General features: G+C 36.4%; 1 protein-coding gene across 1 annotated transcript in view; it reads right to left on the reverse strand.

The window, feature by feature from the left end:
• LOC122399734 (homeobox protein OTX2-like) overlaps positions 1-14227 on the reverse strand; it is a 74682-nt gene extending 60455 nt beyond the window's left edge. Inside the window, exon 1 of the mRNA XM_043400642.1 lies at positions 14115-14227. The gene's annotated coding sequence lies outside the window, so the exon portion shown is untranslated. The remainder of the gene's footprint in view (positions 1-14114) is intronic.
• Between the last annotated feature and the right edge of the window lie 8021 nt (positions 14228-22248).

The raw sequence follows: 22248 nt of genomic DNA on the forward strand, positions 1-22248 counted from the left end.
TTCAATTTGTAAATTTGTGGCACTATTGATACAAGAAATTTAATTTCAATGGATTTTCAAGTACTGTTTAATTCAGTTTGATATGCATCCTGGAATCTGAAGGCTGTCCTTCCAGAGGAAGTATCTTTTCCTAATAGCAAACACAGTAGCCACTCCCAAGGCCGATGAAACACGATCGTAATCTCGCGAGATTCATTAAATTACTCCTTAACTTATCCTGCAGGCTGTAACTTTGCACCTGAGTGAAAAAGAATCAAGATTTTTTGGTTTCCATAATGAATAGATCCTACCTCTAGTATCAGACGCTTCTATTATAATTCTCTTAGGCCCCTTCGTGCACTATTTAATTGCAAATAATTTTCCAAACGTGTGCACTATTAAATTTGCTATTAAATTTATTCGAACAAAAAATTTATTCGTAAGGTGTGTTGATTTTAATATATGAAGTATATGTTTTTTTTTTCAATTAAAATGTGTAGCTACATGGTATCAAATAATTTTCCAAACTTGTACACTATTAAATTTATTATTAAATTTGCTGTTAAATTTATTCGAACAAAAAATTTATTGGTAAAGTGTGTTGATTTTAATATATGAAATATATGTTTTTTTTTTTTAATTAAAATGTGTAGCTACATGGGTACCAAATAATTTTTCAAAACGTACACTATTTAATTTTGTTTTAGCTTACAAATTTAAAATTTACAAATATTTTGATGTTAGAGTTTGCTGATATTATTATGTAAGAGTTGATGATGAGAAGGTTCATGATTAGACTATGTTTATGTTTTTTCTTGGGAAATTTTAATTTTCAAGAAATTACAGAAGGCATTTAACATGCAAAAATGTAAGAAATATTCTGAGATATGAATTATTATATTTTGGGGGTTGAAACAACCCTCTAGAAATTAACCTTCTTCGATTTCATCAATTCTATCAATAAAAACACAAATTTTCCCAAAAATCCAAAGTCCAAATCGCGACTCTAAAACCTCAGATCAAGAACACACCAAGTAACGAATAAAAATAAATTTATCTCGAAAGGGTTGAATATTCCATGGAGATATATTGTTTGAACCGCGTTGGAAGCCGATGTGTCGCGGTTACACGGGTACGCGTTGATAATCAGGAACGAGTCAGGGTCCCCGACGGATCGGCCAGGCATCAGAGGGAACGCGCGCGACGGAGAAGAGCGAGCTTAGGGTTGAGTTCGGTGCGTGGAGGCAATTTAACAGGTACAGTGACACGTCTCGTTTTGTTGTTGCTGTTGCTGCCGGTGCGTCTCGCGCCTATGCGCGTATATATAAGGTCGAGATGCGAGCGTAAAAAGAGGAGGACGGGTTACGCGCGGACGAGGAGAGCCGACTAGCCGTGAGAGACTCGAAGGACGAGGAGCGGAGAAGCGGAACGACGACGAAACCCGTTCTCATTATTATATTCATATTCAGAGCCGCGATGGGGCAAACCCTACCTCCGCCTCCGCCTACTCCGGGTCTCCTTTTCCCTGTGCTCGTCTCTTTCTCCCGTCTCCCTTCGTCTCTGTCCGTTCCGAGCCGCGTCTCGACAGCGTAGAGCGGTATAGATATAGCGGTATAAAAATCTCTATAAAAAGTTGAAAAGTGCCGCCGCCGGAGTTGAGGGGCGACAATGGATGAAATATGCCGCTCCGTTCGACCCTACTGGAAGCCTTAAGGTGCCGGACACCTCCTTACACCTGCACGCGGCTCCATATAGCGCCTTATTATAAAACGAACCGACCGAAAACGACACGACGGACCCACGGAACGATCCGCACGAATCGACGGGACCCTTTTTCTAGAAACCACGCGAGATACGTACTGGGAGTCGCCTACGATTCTCGCGGAGCTGATACAACATCGATCTTTGTACTTTCGAGTGGCCTCAAACTGAGACAAACTGGATCAAACCAAGCGTTGACTCTGAGAAATTTTAATCGTAAAAGTAGAGCTCTGTGAGGTATGTAGGAATGAAAATTCTAATTGGAAGTGTCATATTTGGGCTTTTAAATGTACTCAAACACTCGTCAAATTGAGTCATACTGGATCAAACCGAGTCATACTGAATCCAATCAATTGTTCACTCAAATAAATTTCAATCTTGAAACTAGAGCTCCATGAGGGATCAAGGAATGAAAATGCAATCTTGGAATGTCCCATTTGTGCTTTCAAATATACTCAAACACTTGTGAAACCGAGTCATATTGGATCAAACCGAGTCATACTGAATCCAATCAATAGTAGAGAGTGATTGTAGACTCAAATAAGTGTCAATCTTAAAATTAGAGCTCCATAATGGATCAAGGAATAGGAATGCAATCTTGGAAATGTCCCATTTGTGTTTTCAAACCTTTTCAAACACTCGTCAAAACGAGTCATACTGGATCAAACCGAGTCATATTGAATCCAATCAATTGATCACTCAAATAAATTTCAATCTTGAAACTAGAGCTCCATGAGGGATCAAGGAATGAAAATGCAATCTTGGAATGTCCCATTTGTGCTTTCAAATATACTCAAACACTTGTGAAACCGAGTCATATTGGATCAAACCGAGTCATACTGAATCCAATCAATAGTAGAGAGTGATTGAAGACTCAAATAAGTGTCAATCTTAAAATTAGAGCTCTATAATGGATCAAGGAATAGGAATGCAATCTTGGAAATGTCCCATTTGTGTTTTCAAACCTTTTCAAACACTCGTCAAAACGAGTCATACTGGATCAAACCGAGTCATACTGAATCCAATCAATTGTTCACTCAAATAAATTTCAATCTTGAAACTAGAGCTCTATGAGGGATCAAGGAATGAAAATGCAATCTTGGAATGTCCCATTTGTGCTTTCAAATATACTCAAACACTTGTGAAACCGAGTCATATTGGATCAAACCGAGTCATACTGAATCCAATCAATAGTAGAGAGTGATTGTAGACTCAAATAAGTGTCAATCTTAAAATTAGAGCTCCATAATGGATCAAGGAATAGGAATGCAATCTTGGAAATGTCCCATTTGTGTTTTCAAACCTTTTCAAACACTCGTCAAAACGAGTCATACTGGATCAAACCGAGTCATACTGAATCCAATCAATTGTTCACTCAAATAAATTTCAATCTTGAAACTAGAGCTCCATGAGGGATCAAGGAATGAAAATGCAATCTTGGAATGTCCCATTTGTGCTTTCAAATATACTCAAACACTTGTGAAACCGAGTCATATTGGATCAAACCGAGTCATACTGAATCCAATCAATAGTAGAGAGTGATTGTAGACTCAAATAAGTGTCAATCTTAAAATTAGAGCTCCATAATGGATCAAGGAATAGGAATGCAATCTTGGAAATGTCCCATTTCTGTTTTCAAACCTTTTCAAACACTCGTCAAAACGAGTCATACTGGATCAAACCGAGTCATATTGAATCCAATCAATTGATCACTCAAATAAATTTCAATCTTGAAACTAGAGCTCCATGAGGGATCAAGGAATGAAAATGCAATCTTGGAATGTCCCATTTGTGCTTTCAAATATACTCAAACACTTGTGAAACCGAGTCATATTGGATCAAACCGAGTCATACTGAATCCAATCAATAGTAGAGAGTGATTGAAGACTCAAATAAGTGTCAATCTTAAAATTAGAGCTCTATAATGGATCAAGGAATAGGAATGCAATCTTGGAAATGTCCCATTTGTGTTTTCAAACCTTTTCAAACACTCGTCAAAACGAGTCATACTGGATCAAACCGAGTCATACTGAATCCAATCAATTATTGACTCAAACAAGTTTCAATCTTAAAAGGAAAGCTCTATCTAATAATCAAAGAATAAAAATACAATTTTGGAAGTGTCCAACCAGTGCTTTCAAACGTTCTCAAACCGATTCAACCCGAGTCATACCGAATTCAATCGATTGTAGACTCAAATAAATTCCAATCTCGAAACAAGAGGTCTTTGAGTAACCAAAGAACGTGAATGCAATCTCGGAATCGTCCCAATCCGACGATATTTGGAATTCGTGGAAATTCGGAATATTAAAATACACAGCGAGGATAAAAAGTGAGAGAGAAATAGGGGAGTTTTAACGGCGCGGCACTCTGGATCAGAACGCGACCAGCACAAATCATTATTAACGACTCGCATTGTGCGCGAACGGTGTTGTTCGTTTCGTTTGAAATATCGCGCGAGAGCTGGATCTTTATTAAGCAGCTTTGAACTGACCTGCGGTCCGCGACGACTGCGATCCCGAATTAATCAAAATCATTCCCGGTTTCGTTCGATCGAAAGTAATTAACGCGAATACGTTCACTGTGAATAAATTCGTTGATCAAAGAGACTCCACCTTACAATGCAAAATTGAGCTTTCGTTCTTTGACTATAGCAAAACTTTTGAGTCAAATTTGAGTCTAGGATCGATTGAAAACTCTGATTGTGAGGAATGAGTGTTTGGGACACTTACAAAATGGTTTGATTGTTAAATAGAGATCTAGATTCGAGATTGAAACCCATTTGAGCCATCAACGTCCACTTTTAGCGTCTCGAAGAGGAAATGATTTCCACGTCCAGGTGTTTCCCCAGTGCGCAGTGTCCTCCTGGCACCTTTCGCAGGATAACCAGAACCCCTGTCGAGCTCCAACGAAACCACTAATTGGTCTACAGGGAAGAAAGTAGGGACGAGAACGGTGAGAGCCCCGTAGAGGACAGTTGGGGAGCAAGGAGGGGGTGGAGTTGGGTCCGCAGGCTGTTTTTGGCGACGACAATGAGGTTGATTATTAGCCAAACCGGGGGGTCTCTTGTTGTGGCTACGGACCCGTGGTGTCGTTCGGTTGTACACCCTGTATATACCCGAAAGACATGGTCGTTGTTGTCCTTTCATCGTCAACCGCAATGAAAAACAACCCTGGATTTGTGTACCTTTCGGAATGGGTCTCCCGGTGCACAGGTGCCTGGAGGATCTACTTAACTGGTTCCGGAGATCCTCCTACGTTTTATCGGATAGATCCGATTTTGGCAAGATCAAATTATAATTGCTCGAATTATTCATTTATTAAGGATCTACAGGTGTCGTAAATTTGACAAAATAAATTTTATTAATTTATAATACGTTGGCAGGATTTTGGACTTTCTAATGATTGTTGAACCCAGACCTAACCCAGACCTAACCTTTTAATGATTGTAGAACCCAGACCTAACCTTTTAATGATTGTTGAACCCAGACCTAACCTTTTAATGATTGTTGAACCCAGACCTAACCTTTTAATGATTGTTGAACCCAGACCTAACCTTTTAATGATTGTTGAACCCAGACCTAACCCAGACCTAACCTTTTAATGATTGTTGAACCCAGACCTAACCCAGACCTAACCTTTTAATGATTGTAGAACCCAGACCTAACCCAGACCTAACCTTTTAATGATTGTTGAACCCAGACCTAACCCAGACCTAACCTTTTGGAAGATGCAATATATGAGAAACTACAAATGTGTAAAATTTAACAAAATAAATTTATTTAATTTATAATACGTTGCAAGGATTTTAGACTTTCTAATCATTGTTCAATTAAATCAAATTTTGAGTGACTAATCATTCTATTTACACAATTATGAGATCCTTTCTTGAGATCTCTATCCTCAGACAACTTTCAGAATAAAATATCTTGATGGTGCATACAGAGAAAATGAACATAATATTTGTGATTTTTCTTGTATTATGAAATGTTTGAAGATCATTGTTAACAAGTAAATCGCCATGATTATGTGATTGAAGAGTCATGGGGGGAGTCAGTGTGCCCAGAAGATGAGTTTCCAGCGTTTTGGGGATGAATTTTGAAGGCTCAATGGCGCTGTTAAAGCGATTACATCGCGAAAATAAACACGAGGCGTAATACGTTTCTGATAGGAGGACTATACTCGACTGGTCGCGATGTCATCGCTTGTAAATCACGCGTTAGCGTCGTACCACGATCGCCGGGCTGTTTAATTTATAGCCGCGTTGCACAACCGCGACGATGCGTCGAAATGGCGGCTGCGCCTTTCCCGGTGGCGATTCTGCTGGGGAAATCAGGAAACCGCGTTTTGTGAGTGGAAGGCAACCCTAAGTGACTCGTTCGATCGCGTCGGAGGGAATACTGTATCGTGAGATTGATATAAATGGAAGGAAAAATTATTTAAATGGGTGTAATTTTGTATTTTTAGGGGAGAATCATCCCCTTTCGTAGGGGTGGATTCTTCAAATTTGGATGAAAAATTTTTAAATTTGGAGTTGGTGCATTATTTTGTGCAAATTACAATTTCAAGATGATTATTTTACAGATTCAATTTTTTAAAAGTAACCCTTCATCTTCTAGTTCTTTCAGGGGTAGTTTTCGAAAATTACTATATCAATATATCTAGATTTATGGATCATTATAAAAGGGAGTTTTTTATTGTTTAAATAGTTCTGTAAATAAAGGGATGAAGCTAGTTTTTTATTTTGAGAGGGAAATCATCCCTTTTGTTTAGGGGTAAATTCTTCAAATTTGGTTGAGTGATCTTTAACTTTGGGGTTGGTTTATTATTTTATGTAGATTAAAATTTTAATTGGTGGATTTATAGATCATTGCAAAGATTATTTTTAAGGGTGGAACCACCCCTTTCGTAGGGGTGAATTCTTCAAGTTTGGTTGAGAAATTCTTAATTTTTGGAGTTAGTTCATTATTTTTTGTAAATTACATTTCCAGGGTGATCTATAGATCATTGCAAAGAGTTTTGTTAAGGGTGAAACCACCCCCTTTGTAGAAGTAGATTCTTCAGTTTTTTAATGATCCATAAATCCATGGAAAGTAACCCTTAATCTTCTAGTTGTTTCAGGGATAGTTTTTGAAAATTACTATTTTAATATATGTAAAAGGGGGCTTTTAATTGTTTAAATAATTCTGTAAATAAAGGGATGAAGCTACTTTTGTATTTTAAGAGAGAAATCATCCCTTTCGTAGGGGTAGATTCTTCAAATTTGGTTGAGTCATTCTAAATTTTGGAGTTGGTTCATTATTTTATGTAGATTAGAATTTTTATTTGGTGGATCTATAGATCATTGTGAAGAGGGACTTTTAAAATTATTTAAATAAATGAATATTCCTAGTTTTGTATCCTGAGAGAGAAACCACCCCTTTCATAGAAATAAATTCAATTTTTTAAAAGTAACCCCTAATCCCCTAATTTTATAATTATTTTTAGTAAATTACAATTTCAGTATATATAGAACTATATGTTTGTCTCCTACTTCATTATAAATTATTTCTTTAAATAAATATAGCAGGGAACAATTCATTTGATTCTACTTTTGTATTTTAAGGGTGAAACTACCCCTTCTATCTTAGTAGATTCTTCTTCAATTCTTTCAAAGTGATCCTAAAATTATTTAAATACATAAATAAACAGATATAGCTGAGGAAATCTACACTTGATCCTACTCTTGTATTTTATGAAAAAAACTACCCCTATCTTCCTAGTAAATTCTTCAATTTTTTCAAAGTGATCCTCGTCTCCTATTTCATTATGGATTGTTTCTTTAAACAAATAAGTAAATAAACAAACATATCTGAGAATAATTCACTTGATTCTACTTTGATATCTCAAGGAAGAAACTACCCCTATTTTCCTAGTGAATTCTTCAATTTTTTCAAAGTAATCCACGTCTCCTATTTCTTTATGGATTATTTCTTTAAATAGATAAATAAATAAACAAATATAACTGAAAATAATTCTCTTGATTCTACTTTGATATCTCAAGGAAGAAACTACCCCTATTTTCCTAGTAAATTCTTCAATTTTTTCAAAGTGATCATCCCCTGATTGCTTCATAATTATTTTTAGTAAATTACAATTTCACTATATGCAATTCTATATGTTTCTTTTTCTACTTCATTATGAATTATTTTTTGTAAATAAATAAGAAAATAAACAGCCATAGCTGGGAACGATTCACTGGATCCTACAATTATATTTTAACTAAAAAACCACCCCTCTTCTATCAGAATCAATTCTTCCATATTCCCAAAAAAATTCTCAAACATTCCTCAAATATCTACACATTTATTTCTCAAATTTCTAACAAGGGAGGCTTCTTAAAACGTTGACTTAAGAAGACTCTGTTTTTAGAGAACTGAAAACTAGCAAAACCATAATTTTTTATTGAATTTATTTGTACAGATTCGCTAAAATTCAAGAATCTCATCTAGATTTATTTTCTTTAACATCTAATCTTGAGAATTAATTGTATTAGATTTTCAGTGGAAAATTATGTAATCTATATATGGTAAATATGGTCAAATACCCTAAGTTAATGTTCAAACTGATAATTTTTAAACCAAATTAACTAACAAAGGAGACACCCACTGTTTCTCCACGTTAATTTCGAACAAATCCATCATTTATTTTTACAAAAATTGCATTAGCTCCTCACTGAAAAATCATGTCACCAATACATGGTCATATACCCCAAGTAACCGTAAAAATTGATAATTTAAAAACCAAATTGAGCAACAAAGTAGACACCCACTATTTGTCCATGTTGATTTCGAAAAAAACCCATCATTTATTATTACAAACTCGTCAAAATTCATTTCCTTCAACATCTAATCTCAAGAATTGTTTTATCTCCTCACTGAAAAATCATGTCACCAATACATGGTGAAATACCCGAAATAATCGTACAAATTGATAATTTTAAAACCGAATTGGGTAACAAAGCCAACCACCGTGTTTCTCGACACAGTGGATTTGGACGGTAAACCTCGAGAAAGGATTCCGTTGGAATCTGTCGAGTCTCCGCGGACGACGTCCGACGGGCTGCCAGGCTCGTCGCTGACTCACTCGTATCCCGGCTCGCCTCGAGAAACGCAGCTGTGGCGAGCACGGAACGGTCAGGTCGAACCTGACCCCGTCGTGGCCGTTACCGTTTCTGAGTGACGTCTTCATGTCTGGCTCTGCGGGGCATTCTTCGTTCTCATTGTCCGTTTGTCCGTCAGTCCGTTCCGTGGCTGGACGCCCGGGCACTCGTATCGCCAAACCCCCCGTCGTCCGCCACTTCTCGCCACGAAAACTCCCGGGGCCAAGTGTCCCGTGAAATGCACCAGAAACCCGCGGGGAAATAATCGGTAACGATACACGCCGCCAAACGCGACCGTTTCGCGTTCGCCAAATCGGTTGATAAGCTCGTTAGGAACTTCGAGAAACTCGGCCACTTTGAAACAGTTCGACGTCCATTGGGGAATTAATCTCAAAGTAAACTGTTATTTATTGAATCTAAAATTGATTTGAAATGTTCGAAGAATTGTCGATTTTCTAATATTTTTTTTTCTCGATAGTGTGATGAGATATTTGTGGATCGAAGTGTAATAGTTTTGATAGTAACAGTTACCTAACAATCTGTTGACGTTATTGGCAGAGAGCAGAGGGTTGGTAAAACGTCGACAGCCAACTAAACGGAGATTAGCCGCGGAGTTTGGCGCGGCTGGTATACGAAAACTAATTACAAAGATTAATGTCTTTTGCATACGGGTCTGTTCGGTTTCCACGTAGCTTTACTTTATCGAAAAGGCGCATACGTGCGTACTTTTCGTGACGATTAGCGATGATGACGTTGCGTTATTCGAACAAATACGATGGTTTACCGGTGCTTCAGAATCTACCGAAAGAAGCCACCGGATCGTGAATAGGCCCGAAAGATGATCAAACGCGACGGGAACGGGGAGAGGGGTGACTTCGTTAATTGGCTGCAATTAACAAGAACGGGGGCTACCATTCGCTTCCGCGAGTCATTTAGGCGGGGATTGTGCGCGGTCTTTTTTAGGAGGATCAACGTAAATCTTGAACGGGGAGGCCTTCGATTATACATCTCACGAAAACGGAGAAAATTGCGGAATTAATTGTTAATTGTTTCTATGGAAGATAAAGGTAAACATAGAAAACAGTCCGACTATAAATCTCACAAAGACGTCGAAAACTACAGAATCAATAATTAAGAGTTTCTATCGAGGATCTACGTAAACCTCGAACACAGAAGTCATCGACTATAAGTCTCACTAAAACACAGAAAATTACGGAATTAATAGTTGATAGTTTTTATCGAGTCGAACACAGAAGTCTTCGACTATAAATCTCACAAAGACGTCGAAAACTACAGAATCAATAATTAATAGTTTCTATCGAGGATCAACATAAACCTCGAATACAGAAGTCATCGACTATAAGTCTCACTAAAACACAGAAAATTACGGAATTAATAGTTGATAGTTTTTATCGAGTCGAACACAGAAGTCTTCGAATATAAGTCTCACAAAAACACAAAAAATTGCGGAATTAATAGTTAATAGTTTGTATCGAGGATCAACGTAAACCTTGAACACAGAAGTCTTCGACTATAAGTCTCACAAAAAGGTAGAAAATTGCAGAATCAATAGTTAATAATTTCTATGGAGTCAAACACAGAAGTCTTCGTCTATAAATCTCACAGAAAACACAGAAAATTGTGGACTTAATAGTTGATAGTTTCTATCGAGTCGAACACAGAAGTCTTCGACTATAAATCTCACAAAGACGTCGAAAACTACAGAATCAATAATTAATAGTTTCTATCGAGGATCAACGTAAACCTCGAACACAGAAGTCATCGACTATAAGTCTCACTAAAACACAGAAAATTACGGAATTAATAGTTGATAGTTTTTATCGAGTCGAACACAGAAGTCTTCGAATATAAGTCTCACAAAAACACAAAAAATTGCGGAATTAATAGTTAATAGTTTGTATCGAGGATCAACGTAAACCTTGAACACAGAAGTCTTCGACTATAAGTCTCACAAAAAGGTAGAAAATTGCAGAATCAATAGTTAATAGTTTCTATGGAGTCAAACACAGAAGTCTTCGACTATAAATCTCACAAAAAACACAGAAATTTGTGGACTTAATAGTTGATAGTTTCTATCGAGTCGAACACAGATGTCTTCGACTATAAATCTCACAAAGACGTCGAAAACTACAGAATCAATAATTAATAGTTTCTATCGAGGATCAACATAAACCTCGAATACAGAAGTCATCGACTATAAGTCTCACTAAAACACAGAAAATTACGGAATTAATAGTTGATAGTTTTTATCGAGTCGAACACAGAAGTCTTCGAATATAAGTCTCACAAAAACACAAAAAATTGCGGAATTAATAGTTAATAGTTTGTATCGAGGATCAACGTAAACCTTGAACACAGAAGTCTTCGACTATAAGTCTCACAAAAAGGTAGAAAATTGCAGAATCAATAGTTAATAGTTTCTATGGAGTCAAACACAGAAGTCTTCGACTATAAATCTCACAAAAAACACAGAAATTTGTGGACTTAATAGTTGATAGTTTCTATCGAGTCGAACACAGATGTCTTCGACTATAAATCTCACAAAGACGTCGAAAACTACAGAATCAATAATTAATAGTTTCTATCGAGGATCAACATAAACCTCGAATACAGAAGTCATCGACTATAAGTCTCACTAAAACACAGAAAATTACGGAATTAATAGTTGATAGTTTTTATCGAGTCAAACACAAAAATCTTCAACTATAAATCTCACAAAAACGCAAAAAATTTCCAGAATTAATAGTTGATATCTCTTTAGAACGCCTTCCAGCGACGATATTTCATTCTCAGGCGTAGAATGTCGAGTGTTTTAAATGTCTCGCGAATCAGTACGAAAATCTCGATCTCCCAAATGACGACAGTTTTGAATGCACGACCATTCTAACAACGTTTACACCGTTTCTAAATGAATCCTCGAGGCGAGCCCGAGGCGTGGTATTACTATAAACACAATAATGAATTCTACGAGCCGTGCGTATTTCCGAGAACTTACAATGGCAGAGGGAATGTTACCAAAACACTGCTCGTCCTGGATCCTCTGCGCGTCACAAATATTTACTCGAACATTTCAACGCGCCCCATCGAACACACTCGAGATTTTCCAAACATTTAAACCCCGATACCGGGGGCCCTTAATTTTCCTCGTTAGCGATCCCGGTATCCCAAATGGTTATTTATTTGATTATTGGAAATTTTAATACCGGAAAAATAACCACTAACTTTCGTTTATTTCCACGTTTTATAATTTTTTAATACTCTATTTATATCATTGTTTATTTGAATTCGTGAAAGAGATGTTAGGAGATATTAAAAATGACTAGGAAGTTTCGTTAAATTTTGGTTTACATTTTAACAGAGATTTGTTAATATTTTGCACATTTTAAGAAACTCTTGCTAATGTTTCACGTTTTATTTTAATACTCTTTTTGAAAATTCTTGTTTAACACATTGACTGTCAATCTAAAATTCTAAAATTGTTTAGATGAACGAAACTTTGATTTTGGAGAATTCTAAATTATCTAACTTAACTCTTTGCTATATAATAACTAGTCTAACTCGTTACAAGCTCTTCAATGTCAAGTTTTACAATCATTAAGCTACTCTTCATGAAGCTTTACATATTAATATTAACACATAATTTACTTTCACCAGGTATTCGTAGAACAAATCTATTCTTTTAACAAATTTAAGCTTAAAATTAAATAATATACATTTGGAAAAATTATTTGGACTAAAAATTACATCTAGGGGTTAAAAATTGTCGTAATACTTATTTTCGTAACTTCACTAAAATTTACAAAGTCAATTAAAATTTATTTTCTTTTTTTAAATTGAGAATTGTTTCAATTTCACAATTAGAAGTTTTGTCACACATATATGGCAATCAATGTGCTAATAAACTCTTGATAATGTTACACATTCTATTTTAACACAAATTTTCTAATATTCTAACAAACTACTCCTAATATTCCACTTTTAATAGAGATTCTCTTCTACTATCTTTGCAAATTTTTCTCCAATAAATTCAAGCTAATATACCACGTTCTATTTCAATAGAGATTCTCTAATGCTCTGCAAATTCTACTCTGAACAAATATTTCTAAACTCTTCCTAATATTCTACATTCTATTTCAATAGAAATTATCTTATACTGTTTTTGCAAATTGTTCTCTAATGCTCAGCAAATTCTTCTCGATCAAACGTTTCTAAACACTAATGTTTCACGTTATTTTTCGAGAGATTCTAAAATCGACTCTGTTCTGTAAATTTGTCTCGTATAATACGAAAACAGTCCAAGAAAGCCACTATTTAGGATTCTAGTTCAATATTTTCTAATTCTCTGCAAATTCTTGTCAAAAAAAGGTTTCTAAACTCCTCCTAATATTCCACGTTCTTTTTCAAGAGATTCTAAAATCGACTCTGTTTCGCAAATTTGTCTCGTATAATACGAAAACAGTCCACGAAATTCACTATTTACAATTCTAATTCAATATTCTCTAATTCTCTGCAAATTCTTGTCAAAAAAAGGTTTCTAATCTCTCCCTAATATTCCACAATCTCTCTCAATCGATTCCCAAATCGACTCTGTTCCCCAAATTTGTCTCGTATAATACGAAAATAATCAACAATATCCACTATTTACGACTCCATTTCAACATAGATTCTCTAATGCTTGGAAATTCTTCTCAAAAAAGTGTTTCTAAACTCCTCCTAACATTCCACATTCTCCTTCAATTAATTCCCAAATCGACTCTGTTCCGCAAATTTGTCTCGTATAATACGAAAACAGTCCACGAAATCCACTATTTACGACTCTATTTCAACAAAAATTCTCTAATTCTCTGCAAATTCTTGTCAAAACAGTGTTTCTAAACTCCTCCTAACATTCCACGTTCTTTTTCAAGCGATTCTAAAATCGACTCTGTTCCGAAAATTTGTCTCGTATAATACGAAAACAGTCCACGAAATCCACTATTATTTACGATTCTACTTCAATATTCTCTAATTCTCTGCAAATTCTTCTCAAAACAAGGTTTCTAATCTCTCCCTAATATTCCACAATCTCTCTCAATCGATTCCAAAATCGACTCTGTTCCGAAAATTTGTCTCGTATAATACGAAAACAGTCCACGAAATCCACTATCTACCCATTTAACCGATGATCGCCGCGTCTCAAGAAGAAAAATAAAAAGTCCCCAATTTCCCTTACCTTTCCGAATCTGGGTCCCCGGGGGCCGGATATCCGACTAGCACCCGTCGTCAGCTTCCGGGGATCCTGGTTCCTGGGCCCGACGTTCACTCGCGAACTCGCGATACATAGAATCCCACGTCTCTCCTGGTTTCACGTTGCACACGGTGTATATCCTGGTCGCGATCGACAATGCGTTTTACGGTGGCCCGTGTACGTGCGCGGCAACGAGGGTTGGTAAAACTGGAGCGTGTATACGGCGAGAAATCGTGAAACTCACTTCCCCGTGGCCGGTGTGTCTCGCGCGAGAGCGGCGATATCTCGGATACTCTCTGGCGCGGGCTTCTCTCTCTCTCGGCGGCGACGATACACGCCGGTGGCGGCGGCGGACGACGCCGCTGCTTCCTGGTACCGCCACTCGATAGCGCTGCCTTCGTCCTCTCCCGGACTCGTCCTCCCACCCCCCGCCACCTTCGTCGAGAGGGGAAACTCACACGGACCAACGACGAGGGGAGAGACCGCGCTCGCGCACTCCTCGCGTGCTCCACGACTGTTCTCGCCCCTCGTTCCTCGTCCCTCTACTCACACACGAAGAACACGGCGAGAAAAATTCCCTGGAATCCTCCTCCTTGCGACACTCGCGAGACTTCTCGCACCCTTCGAGAAACGTTCTTCCGCCGGTATGATACGCTCCTGTTTCCGCGACGCGAGCGGGTATCGAAACCGTGCAGTTATGGAGCCGGCTGGTGGTGGCCCAAATTCCCAAAAATTTCGGGAAACACTAACCCCGGGAGTGCACTTTCGCGGTTGTTCGCCTCGTTTCGCGCCCCACCGCCGCCCACACGCACACACTGGAAGCCCGCGGACGGAGAGGGGAAGCGTACGCGCAGCCTCCGCATGGACCAAAATGGCCGGTCGCGCGCGCACCGATTGGCGGGACGGGGACAGCAGGGGCGTGGCGAGCGCGCGCCGCGTACCTCGCGGCCGCTCGTCGCCGATCAAAATAAAGATCTCGCGTCGGATGGAGTGGGGGGGAGCGCGAGTGGTGGGGGATCGATGAGAAATAGAGAGTGGAAGGGGGGGAGAAGGGAGAGCGTACGCGCAGGGTGCACGTTGCATTCGTTACGCGTTACGTTTTCGAAGGGGCGTCGAGCGGGGGAAAGGACTTTTTTATGGATCCCTTTCTCTCTCTCTCTCTCTCTCTCTCTCTCTATCTGAGAGCGTGTGTGTCGCGAGTAATGTAGCGTGGAGAGAGTGCATACACGGGAGTAACCGTGAACGTGCGACTACGGTGATCGTCATTAAGGGAGATGCTAATTGAAGGCAACACATTCTGCGATTTTTTTTAACGTTAGACGAGTTTGTACTGTTTCTGGGAAACTGGGGAATAGGGGAATATTGTACACTTGGGGTGTGGGATAATTTGGACTAATGTTGGGGACTATTGGAGTTGGTAGGAATGATTGGTAATTTTTGATAAAAAATTGGTCGACAATTTATGGTGACGTTAGAAGTGTTGGAGTTGGTTAAAATGATTGGTAAATTCTGATAAAAATTTTTCAATAATTTACGTTGATATTAGAAGTGTTGGAATTGGTCAAAATTATTGGTAATTTTTAATAAAAATTGTTCAATAATTTATGTTGACTTTAGAACTACAGGAAATGGGCAAAATGATTGATAATTTCAAATAAAAATTGTTCAATAATTTACATTGACGTTAGAATTATCGAAAATGGACAAAATGATTGGTAATTTTTATTGAAAATTGTTTGACTGGGTTTTTGAAAATTTAGTTTTCTATGAAAGAATGAATAAACACTTATTTCAATTTTTAACTAGTAAAACAATCCAAATCATTCGTAATTTTTGTAATAAAAATTTTTAGAAATCTATATGATTGGTTTTTTGAAAATTTAGCTTTTCATGAGAGAATGAATAAACAGTTATTTCGATTTTTAACTAAAGCAATCAAGTTTTTCCTTAACTATAGTACTTTGTATGGAAAATGGGAAAATTGATATCAAAATTTTTCCTTAATTATAGTAGTTTGTATAGAAAATGAGAAATACTGGTATCAAAGTTTTTCCTTAATTATAGTACTTTGCATGGAAAATGGGAAATACTGGTATCAAAGTTTTTCCTTAACTATAGTAATTTCCATGGAAAATAGGAAATACTCGTATCACAGTTTTTCCTTAACTATAGTCCTTTGTATAGAAAATGGGAAATACTGGTATCAAAGTTTTTCCTTAACTATAGTACTTTGTATGGGAAATGGAAAAACTGGTATCAAAGTTTTTCCTTAACTATAGTAGTTTGTATGAAAAAATGGAAAACTGGTATCAAAGTTTTTCCTTAACTATAGTAGTTTGTATGGAAAATGGGAAATACTGGTATCAAAGTTTTTCCTTAACTATAGTAATTTCCATGGAAAATAGGAAATACTCGTATCACAGTTTTTCCTTAACTATAGTACTTTTCGTGGAAAATGGAAAATACTCGAGTTTTCTATAAGAGAATGAATAAACACTAATTTCAATTTTTAACTAATAAAACAGTTAAAATTACCCATTCGAAATTTCCATAATAAAAATTTTACCCAGAATTTTGGAAAATTTAATTTCTCATAAGAAAATGAATAAACAGCCATTGCAATTTTTATTTAAAACAATTAAAATGACTCATTCGTAATTTCCATAATAAAAATTGTTACAAATCTACTCGACAGGATTTTTGAAAATTTACTTTTCCATAAAAGAATGAATGAACACTTATTTTAATTTCTAACTAGTAAACAAATTGTTATAAATGTACTCGACTGTGTTTTTGAAAATTTAGTTTCCTATAAAAGAATGAATAAACCCCAATTTCAATTTTCATTTAAAACAATTAAAATACCCCATTCATAATATCCATAATAAAAATTCTTACAAATCTACTCGATTTTACAAAATTTCCACAAGAGAATAAATAAATCATTTAAATTTCCAACTAAATCACTAAAAATGCCCCATATCGCAATAAAATTCCCAAAAACCTCGAATTAAAAAAAATTTCTACCAAATTTCTTTGCTCCCAAATAAACACCCTAATTGCCCCTTCTATCTCCATCCTTGAAACCTTTGTTACACATTTCCACGCAGGAATATCACAATAATTTGTCTCGTTCTTAGAGACCCCGCGTAAGCCCGCGACTCTCAAGCAATTTTCAAAGGTTGTTAACCTCTCGCCCGTTGTAATTTTATATGCGCTCTTTTTTCGCGTTTCGGGGATCAGTATTTCCTACCCAGCGACGATGTTCCTTCCCCGGAGCGGGTGTCTCGCGAGCAGACGTTGTTTGTTTGTTTGTTTGCACGTATTGCACCCGTTGCATCGGAGGCAAAAGGGGCCCCGGAGAGGTATATGGCTGTATCGTGTTCTATTCTATAGAGCGTATCGTGTGTGCGGTTGGGGGGCACGACGGTAGCCCAGCCTCGAAAATTGAATGTCAGCCAAGAAAGAAATGTCACAATATTCCGCGTGTCTGCAGCCCTGGCTGGTTTCTATTGCATCCTCCATCTCCGTCCATCCGCCAGGAATCGCACGGCGTTCATTTTCATAGAGTCTGTTTACGCGTTGGATGGGCAGAAAAGGGGAATGGCTACGGGTACAAATAGCCGCACAACACGCGAATGGAAATAAAGGCGCGAGGCTCTGTCCCGGGGTCTCGAGAATCCTCGAAAACAATAATATTCCGTGACTCGTGTAAATCTCGGTAACGTTAGGAGTTTATGGTTCGATAAATTTCACGTGCCCCTCCCCCAATTTGCCTCGTCGAATTGACGTTGTAAATCAAACGAATCGTCTCTCGTTGACCGAGAAATCCTTTCGGCATCTGCTAGCGGTGGCTCGTATTTGGCTGCGCCTTTTCTGAAAAAGCGTGTCCCCGGCAGGAGACGAGGTCGCCGCCGTAATCCGACGTCCGAATGTTTGACAGAATAATTTTCACGTTAGCAGGGTGCATTATGCTCCTTTATGCTCGCGCCTGGCCCTAAGCATTGTCGCTGAAATAAGCCGTATCCCACACCGTACGGCCCCCTCAGCTTTTATGCGCTTTTGCACGTATACCCGGGCCACACAAAAACCGGGGAACCCCGTGGTATGGTTGCACTTCGTACGAGAAAGACGGAGAGATTAGAATCCACGAACACCTCCGTCGGTAGCTTCCTACTCTTGTGCAGTGAATTCTCTCTTGGTATTTTTTTTAGCCTTGTTGCTGCTGTACCAGTACTTCTTAAAATCTTCTGATACTCGTGGTATGTTAATCTTTGGGTTGTAAAAGCAAAATTGTATTTGTGGTCACTTAGAAGTATCCACGAGGTCCAAATGTTTGACGAGAAAATTTTTGTCTGATGGTCTCTTGAGAAAGAGTGAATTTTATTTGCTAAAGATGATTTGGAGGTGTAAAATTAAAAGTGATTGGGAATAGTAGTAGTAGAAGTCAAAGTTTTTCCTTGATTCTAGTACTTTGTATGGAAAATGGGAAATACTGGTGTCAAATTTGTTTCTTGTAGTACTTTGTATGGAAAATGGGAAATAGTGATGTCAAAGTTTTTCCTTATAGTACTTTGTATGGAAAATGGGAAATACTGGTATGAAAGTTTTCCATTAACTTTACTACTTTTCATAGAAAAAATACTCGTATCACAGTTTTTCCTCAACTATAGTCCTTTGTATAGAAAATGGGACATACTAATGTCAAAGTTTTTCCTTAACTATAGTAGTTTGTATAGAAAAAATACTGGTATCAAAGTTTTTCCGTAACTATAGTACCCTGTATAGAAAATAGGAAATACTGGGATCAATGTTTTTCATTAACTATAGTAGTTTGCATAGAAAATGGGAAAACAAGTATCAAATTTTTTCCTTAACTATAGTCCTTTGTATAGAAATTGGAAAATACTGGTGTCAAAATTTTTCCTTGACTGTACTACTTTGTATGGAAAATGGGAAATTCTGGTGTCGAAGTTTTTCCTTACAGTATTTTGTATGGAAAATGGAAAATACTGGGATCAAAGTTTTTCCTTAATTATAGTAGTTTGTGTAGAAAATGGGAAATACTGTGATCAAAGTTTTCCATTAACTATACTACTTTTCATAGAAAAAATACTCGTATCACAGTTTTTCCTCAACTATAGTCCTTTGCATAGAAAATGGGACATACTAATGTCAAAGTTTTTCCTTAACTATAGTAGTTTGTATAGAAAAAATACTGGTATCAAAGTTTTTCCGTAACTATAGTACCCTGTATAGAAAATAGGAAATACTGGGGTCAATGTTTTTCATTAACTATAGTAGTTTGCATAGAAAATGGGAAAACAAGTATCAAATTTTTTCCTTAACTATAGTCCTTTGTATAGAAATTGGAAAATACTGGTGTCAAAATTTTTCCTTGACTGTACTACTTTGTATGGAAAATGGGAAATTCTGGTGTCGAAGTTTTTCCTTACAGTATTTTGTATGGAAAATGGAAAATACTGGGATCAAAGTTTTTCCTTAATTATAGTAGTTTGTGTAGAAAATGGGAAATACTGTGATCAAAGTTTTCCATTAACTATACTACTTTTCATAGAAAAAATACTCGTATCACAGTTTTTCCTCAACTATAGTCCTTTGTATAGAAAATGGGACATACTAATGTCAAAGTTTTTCCTTAACTATAGTAGTTTGTATAGAAAAAATACTGGTATCAAAGTTTTTCCGTAACTATAGTACCCTCTATAGAAAATAGGAAATACTGGGATCAATGTTTTTCATTAACTATAGTAGTTTGTATAGAAAATGGGAAAACAAGTATCAAATTTTTTCCTTAACTATAGTCCTTTGTATAGAAATTGGAAAATACTGGTGTCAAAATTTTTCCTTGACTGTACTACTTTGTATGGAAAATGGGAAATTCTGGTGTCGAAGTTTTTCCTTACAGTATTTTGTATGGAAAATGGAAAATACTGGGATCAAAGTTTTTCCTTAATTATAGTAGTTTGTGTAGAAAATGGGAAATACTGTGATCAAAGTTTTCCATTAACTATACTACTTTTCATAGAAAAAATACTCGTATCACAGTTTTTCCTCAACTATAGTCCTTTGTATAGAAAATGGGACATACTAATGTCAAAGTTTTTCCTTAACTATAGTAGTTTGTATAGAAAAAATACTGGTATCAAAGTTTTTCCGTAACTATAGTACCCTGTATAGAAAATAGGAAATACTGGGGTCAATGTTTTTCATTAACTATAGTAGTTTGCATAGAAAATGGGAAAACAAGTATCAAATTTTTTCCTTAACTATAGTCCTTTGTATAGAAATTGGAAAATACTGGTGTCAAAATTTTTCCTTGACTGTACTACTTTGTATGGAAAATGGGAAATTCTGGTGTCGAAGTTTTTCCTTACAGTATTTTGTATGGAAAATGGAAAATACTGGTATCAAAGTTTTTCCTTAATTATAGTAGTTTGTGTAGAAAATGGGAAATACTGTGATCAAAGTTTTCCATTAACTATACTACTTTTCATAGAAAAAATACTCGTATCACAGTTTTTCCTCAACTATAGTCCTTTGCATAGAAAATGGGACATACTAATGTCAAAGTTTTTCCTTAACTATAGTAGTTTGTATAGAAAAAATACTGGTATCAAAGTTTTTCCGTAACTATAGTACCCTGTATAGAAAATAGGAAATACTGGGGTCAATGTTTTTCATTAACTATAGTAGTTTGCATAGAAAATGGGAAAACAAGTATCAAATTTTTTCCTTAACTATAGTCCTTTGTATAGAAATTGGAAAATACTGGTGTCAAAATTTTTCCTTGACTGTACTACTTTGTATGGAAAATGGGAAATTCTGGTGTCGAAGTTTTTCCTTACAGTATTTTGTATGGAAAATGGAAAATACTGGGATCAAAGTTTTTCCTTAATTATAGTAGTTTGTGTAGAAAATGGGAAATACTGTGATCAAAGTTTTCCATTAACTATACTACTTTTCATAGAAAAAATACTCGTATCACAGTTTTTCCTCAACTATAGTCCTTTGTATAGAAAATGGGACATACTAATGTCAAAGTTTTTCCTTAACTATAGTAGTTTGTATAGAAAAAATACTGGTATCAAAGTTTTTCCGTAACTATAGTACCTTGTATAGAAAATAAAAAAATCCTGATATAAAAGTTTTTCCTCAACTATAGTACCCTCTATAAAAAAAATACTGATATCAAAGTTTTTCCATTGAGAAAACGTTTCGTAGAATGTGTAGCATGGAATAACAATTAATGAGGATTGTATTTGTTTTTGAGGAAGATTCTGATCTCTTATCTCTCTCGCCACGTACTCTGTGTTTGGAGTTCTGAGTTCTGTTTGCTAACAAGCAACGTCACAGTTCATTAACTGTTTCTCGGAATCATCGATAGATATGAAAACAAAAAACACGCGCCAGAGAAAAAGAATTGTTGACTCTGGCCATAAATTAGATACGGAATTTAAGTTTGCTGATGTAAGAGAGCTTTTAGAATCACATTTCGAAGACCGGATGATTTAATTATAGTAGATAGGTATGTTAATTCTTGAGTAACGAGACTGATACTCCAGACACTCCTAAAATATTTGCAACGCAAACAATGACTGCAGATTTTATGGGTAAATTGCTTTTCGAGCTATTGCGTGTGCAACAGGTAATTAGAATTTTAAGGAATGTTGGATGTTATCGACCTTCTTTTGATGGAAATTTACATTTCAATTTTATATTCTTTGTTTACTTCATTTCTGAACGCAATTAACACATTTTGGTTAACATATTTTAACAATTAACATTATTTTAATTTCATTTAATTTATTTTAATTTAATTTGATTTATAGTTTTGTTTTGATTTTAATTTTATTTTATTTTTGATGCTTTTTTTATTTGAAACAAGCGGTCATTTGATCAATTAACATTATTTTAATTTTATTTAATTGATTTTGATTTTAGTTTTGTTTTGATTTTAATTTAATTTAATTTTATTTTGGATGTTGGTTTTTATTTGAAACACAAGCGGTCACCCATCCTGTACTGGACACAGCCACCACAGCTTAACTTTGATGACCGCGCGAGGACAGATGCACTGCAAGGTGCAACAACCCTT

This window comes from Colletes gigas, unplaced genomic scaffold (assembly GCF_013123115.1).
Source record: "Colletes gigas isolate AHSC1104 unplaced genomic scaffold, ASM1312311v1 Colletes_gigas_Sc00015, whole genome shotgun sequence".
Taxonomy (NCBI): Eukaryota; Metazoa; Arthropoda; class Insecta; order Hymenoptera; family Colletidae; genus Colletes; species Colletes gigas.